Source organism: Agrilus planipennis, unplaced genomic scaffold (genome assembly GCF_000699045.2).
Source record: "Agrilus planipennis isolate EAB-ADULT unplaced genomic scaffold, Apla_2.0 scaffold47, whole genome shotgun sequence".
Lineage (NCBI taxonomy): Eukaryota > Metazoa > Arthropoda > Insecta > Coleoptera > Buprestidae > Agrilus > Agrilus planipennis.
In genome coordinates, this window is record NW_020442442.1 from 1,301,714 (window position 1) to 1,314,268 (window position 12,555).

Sequence of the window (12,555 nt, forward strand, 5' to 3'; positions counted from 1 at the left end):
AGAGAGACAGATGTCGAACGCTGCCGAACGCGGAGGCCGATTGTGCCTCTTTGTCGCTCGTTCCGCGCTCTCGCTTGCACTTCAAGCCTTAAATGGAACGCCTCAGAGCGAGGTAACGCCGCATGAGTCATGTTTTTTCGTGCGTGCATCGAATTATCCATCGAATTATAAGACGTTGTCACGTCAAAAATGTATAACGAAAATTATTCGTAAAATAAGAATCTCGAATTAGACATTTGTTTTATGTTTCTCTCAATAAATAATTTTTTGTGGTCTTGTTCAGCTCCTCCTTCGATGCCGTCTTTATCTCCTTACTCATAGCGTAGCGTCGTCCTTTCGTGGGCCTCTGGAGTTTCGGGAACAAGAAAAAGTCACAGGGGGCAGACCTGGGGAATACGGTGACTGCGGCATTATTAATCTGTTGTTTTTGGCCAAAAATTAGCGCACAAGCAACGATGTGCGAGCAGGGGCGTTATCATGGTGCAAAAGCCAATTTTTATTCTTCCACAAATCCGGGCGTTTCTGGCGGATTGCATCGCGTAAATTGGGCATAACTTGCCGGTAATATTCCTTATTGCCCATTCTATCCTGCAACAAGAGCTCATGATGCATCACGCACCTACAATCGAAGAAAACTCTAAGCAAAACCTTCACATTCGACCTAACTTGGCGCGCTTTTTTTTGTCTTTGCGCGTGCAGCAGCTTCCATTGGGATGATTGAGCTTTGCTTTCCACGTCATAACCATGATGCCATGATTCGTCACCAGTTATGACCCTCTGAAGCAAATTTGGGTTGTCGCGGACAGACTCCAACAGCTCAAAGCAACTTCTCTAACGGTGATTCGACAATTAGCCAATACTATTTTCTTCAGTTTATCAATGTTTTCGTCTGTTGTTGACGTGCTCGGGCGCCCGGCACGATCTTCGTCTTTTTCACATCTTCTCAGCCCTCTTGGAACATTTTGTACCACCGATAAACGTTGCTTCAGTCCAAGCAAGTTTCACCATATGCTACAGTCAACATTCGGAATTCGTCCGCGTACTTAATTTTGTTTTTCACACAAAATTTGATACACTTTCTTTAATCCATTTTTTGGAATAGGCAAAAATCGAAGACAAGCCAAAACACGTGCAAGCAAAACAAGACAAAACAGGCCTCGTATTGGAAACAGAAACAGGAGATAAGAGGAATGAAAGGTAAAAGGAGTAGAAGTGGACCTAGACCTAGTTACTGTTTACAAATATTTAAGGATGTACCGTTAAGGAAATGGGAAGATTAGCTCAGAATTAGAAAGAGTGGAGATACGTGTCCAATTAGTCTTAGGACTGACTTATGATCTTTTTCAATAAAAAAAACTCACTTGTTCTAAGACTGTTTCTGATTCTCTACTTACTACAATTTTATTAAGACTGAGTCTAACATTCAGTATCTATACAACCGCAAGGATAAATCAGAGCTTACGTCCTTGCTACCTTCTTTGATGATGATAACCGCAACTGTTGGCGAAACGGCGAATAAACGACTTCGTCCGTGTTCTCTGTCGAAAAACAAGAAACAATCGCAGACAACGGCCATCAACCCAGGATATGGTTCACTATTTAGATGTTATTCTTTTCACATTATTATAAAGTAAGTGTAGCTAGAGTCTTAAAATTTCGCTTTCTAAAGTCATTTAAATATTTATGAAATACTTTTTTCGTATTTGGTACCACTGTGAATCGCTTGACATTCGGCAAGTGATGTCCTTTATCAACTGCAAAAACGGCCACATAAAAAAGTACTGCGTCTCGTTCTCTCATTTATTGTAGCATCTGCTTTACCATTTACGGTAATTTATTGATGTTGGAACGCGATATTTACGGTCGAAATTTTCGATAAAGATTCGTCGCTAATGGTACACGTTAAATGTCGGATTTAATCCTGCCCTATAAAAAACACTTTAAACATCGCAAAACTGACCAACAGATTCAATATTATTATTAGAAATGTGTAAAAATAATGAGTACATCATCGGATTTAGAATTTAACCATTAGTGGCATCGAAATTGCAAATTGAGCAGGCTATAGCGCACCCTAATACTATTAATTTTAATGGAAGAGAAAGAGGGGTGCTAAGCAGAGATTTGATTTATTCGAATATAATGTTTCAAACATGTCACCATCAGTTTCTAATTCATGACAAATTGTTTAGAAATGTTTTTAGTACTTAAAAGTCTTCTCTAGCGTTTGTGAGTGATGACTTATTTTTTGAAGTGAAACTTTACGCACGGTAGGGTAAGTTCGTTTCATGCGAGTTGCTATGTAACGAAATCATGCAACGCATTTCCCCCGCTGTCTGTCCTTATGTGTGCTTAGATCTTTAAAACTACGCAACGGATTTTAATGCAGTTTTTTTTAATAGATAGAGTAATTCAAGAGGAAGGTTTATATGTATAGGTAATACATAGTAGGAAAACACTGATAATTTTAGAGGTTTGTAATGTGATGTCGTAAATAAACACATTTTTTTTTGCGCTTACATTGCAAACGCTGGCTGAACCCTACGGGATAGATGAAATTAATGTACTATAGTATTGTACACCTTAAAAAGGTCTACAAAAATGTCCGTGATGGTATATGTCTATCTCTTAGGGATAACCCCCAATAACCATTTTTTATCCTTTGCTTTTTACGAGAAATAATGGCTTATTTACGAAGCGATTTTAAGCAATACAGCATTAATCCTTATCCAATTAAGTACTTTTAAATACATTGTGCATTTAATATAGATCAATAAGGCCCTATACAGTATGTAATTTAAATGAATATTTTCGAAGATATTACAGACTTGAAATGCAGGGTCGTAGCGGTTGCGGTGGTACCGACCGGTTTGTATTGTCTAATGATAAAATAGCTGTAATTATTGTATATAAAGACATTCTATAGTATATTTAATATCAGTATTACACCCGTACGAAGCACAGTGTACAAATAATGCCATTAAACCAATTCCTTAACCCCTATCCCGGTATGTTTGTGTGTTTGAAGAAGTTTCACTTCAATAGCGTGTTGTATAATTACATGTTGTATTTTTTTATATTGCCAGTAATATTTCCATGTTTTATTTAATTGTTCATTTTGCAAAAAAATATTTTGCTGGCGACGTCAATTGATATGGACAACGAAATTAAGAAATTAGTTTAAATTTCCCATTTTGAATTTGTTCTGATTTTGAAGATAAACTTCTCATTCAAATGAGTCGTTCTTATAAAGTTCTTTGATTGATTTGATAATACCGTAGTATCGTCATTTTCACACCGTCTGTATGTCAAAAATTCGTTGTAAAAAACCAGCGCAATAAAAATCGTCGTAATTATTGTAATAGTGACATAATGAACCTGTTTATTTTGGTTATTCGATTATTTATGACTGCCAACTCGGATTTTTATGATACTCTTATGATTATTTAATTGCATTAGTACGTACATTCGTTGGTGTTGTTGTTATTCTAGCAGGAACGTGCGGTGACGAACTGATAAAAACAAAGTGGTATTTTATTTACACCAAAAGCAAATATGACAAACGTCAAAATAACCTTCCAAAGAAAATTTAAACAAAAGAGATGAGTCCACAGTAAAATAGCTAGAGATTCGTCAAGTTGCATATTCGTAATGTTTAAAAGAGTTTTCTTAAATTGAGATCCATCCAATATTGTCATAACCCTACATTTTATAGTCATTTAGGGTTCCAGGAACCCTCAAGCGGTTTTGAAAGTAGTGTTGGTTTCAAGGATTGTCAAATATTACATTTTTTACCGTTGTTTCAGTTTTGTTACCATCGCTTGGATTAAGTTATAATGAGAATTAGTTTCTTTAGTTGGTACACCATATTAGGTTTACTGCACTATCTATCCGTATGTGTTTTGAAACCAACACTGCTTTCAGAAACTCCTATGCAGAATTAAACTTTGCATTTTCGTTGAACTGAATTTGAAATCTAACGCTAAGATGAAATTTGAACTTTGAACTGAAACAAAATTTAATAACTCAGACACAGAGATTATGAAATTTTTGGAGAAATAGTTTCTGAGTTCCCATTGCGTACTACGAAAAGTATTATAACCGTTGGGTAGGATGGGATTTCTTTAAATAATATCTACTCTTTGCAAACAAAACAGCGGATATTCACTAATTTTTAGTGAATACTCACTAATTATTCTCAATAAATAATAACAGCACTGTAAATTAGTGAGTATTAACTGGTGTAATTGGTGAAAATACCAATTGAATCGACGAAACTAGTAAAAAACAAGTAAATATAATAAGTTCAGAAAAAAAGCATGGAATCAGCCCGAAATAGCTCTCAGGAACATTATTTCACCAATGAGTCAACTAGTGACTTTTTTATGCTTTAAATTGTAATAATGCATTCTTATTAGCAAATGGGTTACAAATTACTTATATCAATACAGTAATTTTCAATCATAAATATGTTTGACTTGTTTGAATAAGTTTTACTATTACAAAACTTACTGATAGGAACAGTGCAAGTTTCTTCATGAATCACTAACAAATTCTTATTTCACTGTGATCATTGTTTTTTCAGTTAAGCATCACTTATTTGTTGTGAATAACAACTGATTCATAAATGACTTTTTATTTTACTGCTTTTTACTTTTAAAGTGCAGGACCCTTAAAATGCAACAAAAACTATTTTAAGATCTCTTGATATTAACACTTCAGTCACAAGATAATTTGGGTGTGAATAAAGGTTTATCGATGCAAAATACCTGAAAAAGTCCTAAATGTAACCGTTAGTTAATAGTTATTTATTAATTTATATTTATATAAATCCCCCCTGCCATTTCTAAACCAGGATATGTTTTAATGAATTTAAATCCATTTTGAATATACTAATTGTATTAATTTTTAGGAATTGGGCCGAAATTTATTGTAAAAGGGATATCCGACTCGATCTTGATTTTATTTACACTTTTCTAAACAATAATTAAATGCTTCATAAAACGTTGTTACTTTTATTTGACGTATTTAATACTCAAGTAACTAGATTTAAGTTCGTTACACCTACATGTACTTATTCCATATTCGTTACTTAATCTTTCATTATTTATCTTATGAAAAGGTCTCTGCATTAAAGTAAGTAAATCTTATAAATAGTTGGATATGATAATGGCTATAAAGTAACTCATAGCGATTTCTAATTTGCATATAAATCACTTTGTATTCAGTCTTAACCCAGATTGAGATTATTTCGTGATTTGAATGCGGTATAACAGTAGAATTTCGAGCTGATTTATATTTAAACAGCCTTCACAATATCAACTGGCGAACGTAATATTTAATGGTTATTTTTGATAAAAATCTACACATTTTTACACAATACCCAATACACTTAACCATTATTTGCATCTGTAAAAATAGCTACAGTTCTTTGTATGGAAAATCTTGATCTGTTTCATATTGTGTGATTTTCAGACGATAACCTTGAGATTAACCTGCAGGATCTTGTAACAGGATACCAATTTCCGTGTTACTAATCGTTAGAAAAATAACTTAACAGATTAATCAATTACGCTTTTCGTTTCGGAAGTTATCAACTTGTATATAGAATTTATAGTTTTAACAATATTCCAAAAGCAAATCTACAGTATACTTCATATAGTTTTTTCATCTAATTATAGTTCTTGTAATGATTCCTAAAGAATATTTTGTTTCTTCGAAGTAGAAAAACGCAGCCTAATGTTGAATAGATTTCCATGTTGGATATCTACCAAAATTCGTTAACAGCTGAAATTTTGTAATGTAAATCACAAAGCGAAAAATCATAAACATAAATTCATAGTAATACTTGAAGCATATGTATAACACTGCTTACTACTACGTACATCATCTGTCGTAAGATTGGTTGGATACGCACTTAAACTCTTTGCTATACTGAGCTAACTTTCGCAATTCTCTAAAATTAGAACATCTCACACTCTTAATTAACAATAATCTAATCTAATCTAAGTCTACCTCTACCTACTCCTCTTAACGCTTGTTTCTGCTTCTAATACGTTTTTTACTATAGTTGGCACGTTTGAAATTGACATAGTCAGCAATAAGACTATTGTATACAATTTCTTCTTCCAACTTATTAACTAGACAAGAGCATTTGCTGTCAGAACGCCTACTTTTTGTCACAACAGACGTTGTAGGGAATTTCATAAGCATAGAAAAGAGATGTAAGGTAGGAATTGCAGCGAACACTATTAAAGAAAAGGGAATACTATTACACCAATTGATATGTAACAGAAAGAGATGCAGACAGATGAGCATGTTGCCAGCATCGGACTTTAAAGAAAGTTATAATAAATAATATATAATATNATCCTAACCTAATCTTCGCATTTCCCTAAAACTAGAACATCCCACATCCTTAACTATTTTCGAACAATAATCAAATCTAGGTTTACCTCTACCCCTTCCAACCCCCGGTTCTGCCTCTAATATGTCTCTGACTAGACCTTCATGCCTGAGAAGGTGTCCTACCAGCCTATCGCGCCTATTTCTTATTGACTTCCGTACAGCCCTCTGTTTTCCTATTCTTTCTAAAACCTCTTCATTTCCAACCTTCTCTATCCATGGTATCCTCATCATTCGCCTGTAACACCACATTTTGAACGCTTTTAACCTTTTCTTTTCCGCCACGCCCACTGTCCATGTTTCGCACCCGTACAACGCCGTGCTCCAAACATACACCTTTAACAACCTTTTTCGAATTTCTAAATTAATGGTTCGCGAGCATAGAAGTGACTTGTTTTTGTTAAAGGCGGTTCCACACCCCCCTCTGTTTAGGAACTATTCAAAAGAGCTCCCGACTTTTAATAATACGATTTATATTTCATCTATACAAGATAAATATGTATTTATACCACCATCACAAGGAAAATCCTCGACAAGTGGAGAACTAAATAAAAAAAATTAAAAAATTCTTTAACTACATACACCCGCCTAATAAATTTTTGCAGGATGTCTACAGATATAACATCAACCTAATTTATTATACACGTATTTTAATCCTCCCTGCACCTAATAGAATATTTACGTGTGCTTGCCTAATATTGATAGATGAATTATATCTACCTAATACTTCAATTCAGGTGCACAATCTTGTTAATAAGCCTAGCATTAAAATCACTAAGTGCTCCGCCAAAAATTAAAAGCGCACCTAATTAAAGATTGTTGAATGAAAAACTATTAAATAAGATCATTGCCTGTAACTACTCGATACCTAATTCGTTCTTTTCTTTTTCCAGATGAGACCATGATTTCTTGGATGGTAGATTAAAATGCAGTTGAATGACACAAGAATAAAAGGAATTGGCACACTGATGGTACCTATCTATCCTTCCGTAAATCATCATGCAACATGTAAGATTTTTTATATTTTGCCTGACTGACTTCCACTTTTTTAAAGTTAAAAATAACGGACTTAATGTATGCTTAAGAGCCTTTTGGCTTTTGTTAGTTATATTTAACACTCGCAAACAGTGCCCCAACTTTAAGTGAAAAGCGAGATCATATACCTACATAGGGCCAACTTCTGAAAAGAGAGCAGCCCTTCCTTAAGACGTTATTTTCTATCAAACAAAATCACATTTGAATTATCAGTTTTCTTGTTTTCATTTCTCGTAAAAAAAGCTAAATTTAATTAGTGACCTTGTGAGTAATTTCCAGTTTTAATTAAAAAAAATTGGAGACCCCTTAAGACTCACAAAAAAATTAGAAGAAATTAGCATACTTATTATATCTAATATACCTAGGGAAAATTGCTTATACGTTTCGGACCCTAGCACCTCCACCACAACAAGAACAAAATGAACTAAAACTAACCTTCCTTCAGCGACGAGTTTAAGCGAAAACCGCGGCATACCGACTTTAAAGCACACGGAACATTTCAGATAGATGAGTCGCACAGGTACTGATCCATCAGTTCACCTGTATCTTCCGGAGCATCTCGGTGCTTCCTGAAACGGCCTGCGAGGGCGCTACGTGACAGTACTCCTCGGTACTTAACCGACTTAACCTCGCCCCCCAAACATCCCACGAGCCATTCCGATTGGTTAAGCGCATCAAAGTCTTACTTAACTTTAGCCAATTGAATTGCGCAGAATCGTGGGACCGACCGCAACTGGTGCGAGTTTAAGCAGGAAATGCGCGTAGTTCGCACATTAATAAAACTGTTTTTAGCAGCGGGCGCATGCCTTTCGTAGCCCCAGGGCGATCGCTATTGAATTAACGACAAGGAAGTCAAGTCAACCGTGCGCAACAAAATTTAATTGTCGTTGTTTTATTGGTCGGCGACAACCAACAACACGACGGACGATGCGGCCGATAGTTAAGAGCTTACCTGTTCGTATTGCTGCGGAATTTTTTGCGTTATTTCCGGATTATCATTTCGAAGGCCGCGTTAACTGACGACTATTGAACAATGCAAAGCACATCGGCGTTGACAACTCGCTAATTAGACAATAAAAACTCGTTAAAATGGCAGGATAACACATCACTTGCCTGAGATAAAATCTCGTATATTGCTGAACATTTGTCGACGAAACTGTTAACTGTTAATGAAGATGCTAACATCATCATCATAAGGTCGTCAGTCCTAAGACGGGTTGGACACGCACCTCCACTTTTTCCTATCCTCAGCTAACTTCGCATTTCTCCAAAACTAGAACAACCCACATCCTTAACTATTTGTGAACAGTAATCTTATCTAAGTCTACCTCTACTCCTCTCAACTTCTTCTTCTGCATCTAATATGTCTTACCAGACCTTCGTGCCTGTGAAGGTGTCCTACAGGCCTGACGCTGGAAGCTAGCGGAAATTTTAAAATGGCGTGGATGCGCGGTGGCAAAAGTAGGCAGTTTTAGGTATAACGATTGCAGCCCTCTTTCTTCAGTATCCTTATGAGGGGCGTAGATTAAATATTTAAAAATAGGGATCAGTGAGCAAGTAATAGACAGACAAACAGAAGAACTAATTGTTGATGTTGGTGACAGTGATAGAGATTCCCATGATGAGAGTGAATGTGAAAACTAACTATAAAACAAAAGCAATAGGTTAATTTTTTGTTTTTGATAAGTCATGTTTTTACATTATTTTCTAGTACGCTACTGTCCTATCTGTATTAATACTATAATATAAGCCTACTTAAAGCTTATTTGTGTATCGGTTTGAAGTGACTTGCCCAAATAGGTCACAAATGGGCAAGTACCTGCGCGACCGCTCGCCAGCTTCCTTCGTCAGACCTGTACCAACCTGTCTCTCCTATATCTTATTGACTTCCCTAGAGACCTCTATTCTCCTATTCTTTCTAATACCTCTTCATTTCCAAACTTCTCTATCCACGGTATCCTCATCACTCGCCGATAACGCCACATTTTTCGAACGCTTCTAACCTTTTCTTTTTCGTCGCGCTCGCCGTCCATGTTTCGCATCCGTACAGCGCCGCTCTTTATGATTGAACAGTTTTTCAAACTCTAATTTGAATTTCTATAAATTTTATTTAGAAAAAATATTCCTAGCAATAATAATTAATGACTCGAGTTTTTAAGTGGATCAACTACCTTACTAAGTATAACAAATTTTTGCTGCGACATTCAATCTTAATTTTATGGGAAACTACGAGAAAAGTGATTGAGTTAGAAATATGATATTACAATAAAAAAAAGGCAACACGAACGAAGTAGTTATATAAGTATCTACCTGTTTCCTAATATTGAAATTAAAAGGGTAATTATTAGAGACGGACTTAACAAATAAAATAGTAGAATTAAATACAAGTTATGTTTTCCATGGAAAGTAACGAAGTAGGTATTCAAAATATATCTATATTAATCAAACCTTCAAAAACCCTCTAATAGGGGGTCCCAGGGTACCTGACCACCTCCTGACTCATGGTCAGCACCCTCACCCATCAAAAACCCAAGTTTATTAAAACTCTGTTAACCCATGTGAACGAATTATTATCTGGTTAATGAAAAAAAATAAACTGTATGGTTTGTTGTCAATAAATCAAGGCAATATGAAATTAACTTAAAGTAGCACTAACGTGTCCCATTCTACACAACTATCGCACCGTGTGGAGCATAATGAACGAATAATTTGAAACCTTGAGTTTTCAGAAGAAAAAGCTGTGTAAACTGATGCTGTCCTGATTCGGGTTTGAAGGCCGTCGTCGGTTGGAGTTGCTTCCTAACGTTCTTCAGACGTCCTTCCATCTCCAACAGCCTTTAAACCCGAATCAGGATAGCATCAATTCACCTACTAACCGCAGAAGGCTTTACCAATTTGTCATAAAGCTGCATCTTTCAAAATAGCTTTGAATTTTCCACTTCGATATATTTAACTTCCATGTACATACATTAATAGCAGTAAAAGCTGATGAAACTAAATGACTGCTTATTTTATAGTTAATAAATAATCTGTGCTGCTAGCTTGGATACATGTCCAGTGCAGTGAATGTAATCAGTTAGAGGTTGAGTTTTTTGATAATGGCCTGAACTCCGGTGTAATTTCCTGACATATTACCTGCCTCATCATAAGTTTGACAATGTAACTGATCTGTAAGTAAATCAAAATCTCTCCCTAGAGATTCGAGAGCAGCCTCCTCACAAATTTGAGTTGCAAAACTTGTAACCTTTTCACTAATGTATTTGTTTGGATGTGGGCTGTTATTATCAAAAGTGAAAATTAAGTGATTCATTATTATATCACGTTAGCTGATAAGCGTCGGCGCCCCTCATCAATGCTAAAATACAGGGCGCTTTTGCGCGACTAAAAAATAATTTTAGTAGACGCCTCGAAGCCTATCTATTAACACGGGGTTCGTATTTCGAAAAATTTTTATAGTGTACGTAGGTACGTATGTGTATGCGTGTGTTTATTGGTGTTATAATGATTTTTTTCTAATGGAAGAGTAGGGCTATTGACAAACCACCCATTAAAACAATATAAATGCACCTTGGCAATACCTTAATGGTGATTTGGAAGTTTACCTTACGATTACTAATAAATTACTATTACTTATTCAGAAGATATAAATTTTTATCAATTAATGTTTACGCAACGTTTACTTTTTCTTTCTTTCACGCAGAGGTATACCTTAAATGGTATTAAATACCATCAACGATGAATAAAGTAGTTATTTAATTATTAGTCGTTCCACAACCGTCACTGTTTACGTTCTCCAGCGATGTAGCTGCTTAATTGTTATCGCAATTTCACTGTATGTTGCCCAGGACCGGCTTCGAATTGTAACTTCTTTTGGGTTTTTTACTGACCATGCAATTTCATATTGCACCTAGTTACCACCTTCAAGACTTGTTACTTATTTCAGAAAGGCGCTGTCTAAGTATGTGTTTTATTTAGACTTTAAATATTTTATTTAAGATTTTAAAATTAGTTTCGATATCTTCATCAGTTGCCTATAAATCTTAAAAACCTATCTCCCCTATTCCCATTTTAAATCTACACTTACGAGTCAGTAAATGAATAATAAATTGAGCATACACGCGACAGTTGCATGTACTTACATACATACGTATTGGTAGTACCATTATCATTGTAGCGTATCTAATAGTAAATTGTGTAGATTTCGGTTTTACGATCCAGTAGATCAGGTCAAATCCCGCTGCGAAATATAAACATTGAAAATAATAATAACAAGGAGAATCGTGCATAAAATGGTCTGAGCGCTTTAATTAAACGGGCAATTTTGAAGACACAGTCTTCATTAAAATTTATATTGTCTATAAACTTGGGCAAATTGCGAACATATCTCACACATCGCGGATGCCGTATTTCACCGGTTAATTAGATGAAATTTACTCTGCAACCGCCAGCACTAAACGACAATAAAAACTAAAGAAGCATATAATGGAAATTTAATACCACTTTTCACTAATCGTGTTCACATGAACGATCTACCTACCTCAAGATCTTCGCCGTTGCATGCACGTAATAAAATCTTTAGCATACTAAAGGTAATTTAAAATGCCCAGGATTATCTATTTTTTCTCTAAAAGGTTGTGTAATAGTATAATTCGTTTAATATTAATAGACATCAAAATATTATTTAAAGAGAATCAAATCTACAATAGTAATGATAAAATTATTCTTCCCATTCTTTGGCTCCAAATGGACGTAGATTTTTAACTAGATAAAATAAGCTATTTAAAATTGCGTCATTATAAACAAAAAAATATGGTAAAGTTCTGCTTAAATTAATTATTAATATCTGTAGGATAAATTAATTAGTATATAATCTAATATTTCCTTCACTTTTACGGAATAATAATCATTTAATTATTTAATGAACAAATTGGCAATGAGTTAACGGATATTTTAAATTACAATTGTAAATATGTTTTACATCATAATAAAAACTTCGTTTACGTACAAATGTTCATTAGAAGACTCTAATGTATATATAACTTATTGTTTTCACACAAATGATTTATTTATTTTCAAGATTTTTATATTTTGTACACACCTGTCCGTTTTTCTGTA

The 12,555-nt window shown here is 34.8% G+C and overlaps 1 protein-coding gene across 1 annotated transcript in view; it reads right to left on the reverse strand.

Moving 5' to 3' along the window:
• Positions 1–8,664, reverse strand: part of LOC108744596 (nuclear receptor subfamily 2 group C member 1-like) — an 89,664-nt gene extending 81,000 nt beyond the window's left edge. Inside the window, exon 1 of the mRNA XM_018480460.1 lies at positions 7,876–8,664. The gene's annotated coding sequence lies outside the window, so the exon portion shown is untranslated. The remainder of the gene's footprint in view (positions 1–7,875) is intronic.
• Positions 8,665–12,555: the final 3,891 nt, after the last annotated feature.